Below are 2,704 nucleotides of genomic sequence, written 5' to 3'. Positions count from 1 at the left end.
TCAATCCCTGCCATTGGAGCAAACAATTTTGAGCTAAAACCTCAATTAGTTTCTCTGATGCAACAGAACTGCAAGTTTTATGGACTCCCATCAGAAGATCCTTTTCAGTTCTTAACTGAATTCTTGCAAATCTGTGATACTGTTAAGACCAATGGGGTTGATCTTGAGGTCTACAGGCTTATGCTTTTCCCGTTTGCTGTAAGAGACAGAGCTAGAATATGGTTGGACTCTCAACCTAAAGACAGCATGAACTCTTGGGATAAGCTGGTCACGGCTTTCTTAGCCAAGTTCTTTCCTCCTCAAAAGCTTAGTAAGCTTAGAGTGGATGTTCAAACCTTCAAACAGAAAGAAGGTGAGTCCCTCTATGAAGCTTGGGAGAGATACAAGGAACTGACCAAAAAGTGTCCTTCTGACATGCTTTCAGAATGGACCATCCTAGATATATTCTATGATGGTCTGTCTGAATTATCTAAAATGTCATTGGACCATTCTGCAGGTGGATCCATTCACCTAAAGAAAACGCCTGCAGAAGCTCAAGAACTCATTGACATGGTTACAAATAACCAGTTCATGTACACTTTTGAAAGGAATCCTATGAGTAATGGGACGCCTATGAGGAAGGAAGTTCTTGAAATTAATACTCTGAATGCCATATTTGCTTAGAATAAAATATTGACTCAGCAAGTCAATATGATCTCTCAGAGTCTGAATGGATTGAAGGAATCATCCAACAGTACTAAAGAGGCATCTTCTGAAGAAGAAGCTTATGATCCTGAGAACCCTGCAATAGCAGAGGTGAATTACATGGGTGAACCCTATGGAAACACCTATAATCCCTCATGGAGAAATCATCCAAATTTCTCATGGAAGGATCAACAAAAGCCTCAACAAGCCTTTAATAATGGTGGAAGAAACAGGTTTAGCAATAGCAAGCCTTTTCCATCATCCACTTAGCAACAGACAGAGAATTCTTAGCAGAATTTATCTAGCTTAGCAAATATAGTCTCTGATCTATCTAAGGCCACTTTAAGTTTCATGAATGAAACAAGATCCTCCATTAGAAATTTGGAGGCACAAGTGGGCCAGCTGAGTAAAAGGCTCACTGAAATTCCTCTTAGTACTCTCCCAAGCAATACAGAAGAAAATCCAAAGAGAGAGTGCAAGGACATTGATTTGACCATCATGGCCGAACCTACAAGGGAGGAGGAGGACGTGAATCCTAGTGAGGAAGACCTCCTGGGACGTTCAGTGACCAATAAGGAGTTTCCCTTTGAGGAACCAAAGGAATCTGAGGCTCATCTAGAGACCATAGAGATTCCATTGAACTCTTCTGCCTTCATGACTCTGATGAGTATTCTTCTTCTGAAGAGAATGAAGATGTTATTGAAGAGCAAGTTGCTAAGTATCTTGGTGCAATCATGAAGCTGAATGCCAAATTATTTGGTAATGAGACTTAGGAAGATGAACCTCCCTTGCTCACCAATGAACTAAATGCATTGGATAGGCAGAAATTACCTCAAAAGAAACAGGATCCTGGCAAATTCTTAATACCCTGTACCATAGGCACCATGACCTTTGAGAAGGCTCTGTGTGACCTTGGGTCAGGCATAAACTTAATGCCACTCTCTGTAATGGAGAAACTTGGGATCTTTGAGGTGCAAGCTGCCAGAATCTCATTAGAGATGGCAGACAACTTAAGAAAATAGGCTTATGGACAAGTAGAGGACGTGTTAGTAAAGGTTGAAGGCCTTTACATCCTTGCTGATATTATAATCCTAGACACTGGAAGGATAAGGATGAATCCATCATCCTTGGAAGACCCTTCCTAGCCACAGCAAGAGCTGTGATTGATGTGGACAGAGGAGAGTTGATCCTTCAACTGAATGAGGACTACCTTGTGTTTAAAACTTAAGGATCTCCTTCTGTAACCATGGAGAGGAAGCATGAAAAGCTTCTCTCACTGCAGAGTCAACCAAAGCCCCCACAGTCAAACTCTAAGTTTGGTGTTGGGAGGCCACAACCAAACTCCAAGTTTGGTGTTGAACCCCCACATTCAAACTCTAAGTTTGGTGTTGGGAGGTTCCAACCTTACTTTGATTACCTGTGAGGCTCCATGAGAGCTCACTGTCAAGCTATTGACATTAAAGAAGCGCTTGTTGGGAGGCAACCCAATGTTATTTAATTATATTCAATTTTTTTTATTTTTATTTCGTGTTTTATTAGGTTGATGATCATGTGGAGTTACAAAAACTACTGAAAAATCAAAAACAGAATGAAAAATAGCATTAAAAATAGCACACCCTAGAGGAGGAGCATTCTAGCATTTAAACGCCAGAAACAAGCATCTGTCTGGTGTTTAACGCCAGAAACAAGCACCACGCTGGCGTTTAACGCCAGAAACAAGCATCTACCTGGCGTTAGATGCCAGAAACAGGCTACATTTGGGTGTTTAACGCCAGAAACAAGTAGCAGTCTGGCGTTAAACGCTAGGATTGCACAGCAAAGGCGTTTTACACGCCTAATTGGAGCAGGGATGTTAAGTCCTTGGCCCCACTGGATCTGTGGACCCCACAGGATCCCCACCACTTCTTCTCTCCTCTTCACACCTTTTCATAACTCTCTTCCCCAAATACCCTTCACCAATCACCTCCACACCTCTTCCAAAACCATCATACAAACCACCTACACCCACCCACTCAAATTC

General features: G+C 41.9%; 1 non-coding gene across 1 annotated transcript; it reads right to left on the bottom strand.

The window, feature by feature from the left end:
- Positions 1–312: 312 nt before the first annotated feature.
- Positions 313–420, bottom strand: LOC112768514 (small nucleolar RNA R71). The gene has a single exon (XR_003185932.1). It is a non-coding gene; the product is annotated as a small nucleolar RNA R71 (small nucleolar RNA).
- Between the last annotated feature and the right edge of the window lie 2,284 nt (positions 421–2,704).

Source organism: Arachis hypogaea, chromosome 17 (genome assembly GCF_003086295.3).
Source record: "Arachis hypogaea cultivar Tifrunner chromosome 17, arahy.Tifrunner.gnm2.J5K5, whole genome shotgun sequence".
Lineage (NCBI taxonomy): Eukaryota > Viridiplantae > Streptophyta > Magnoliopsida > Fabales > Fabaceae > Arachis > Arachis hypogaea.
The sequence above is the reverse complement of the archived record's forward strand: the minus strand, read 5'-3'. Positions and strand labels throughout refer to the sequence as shown.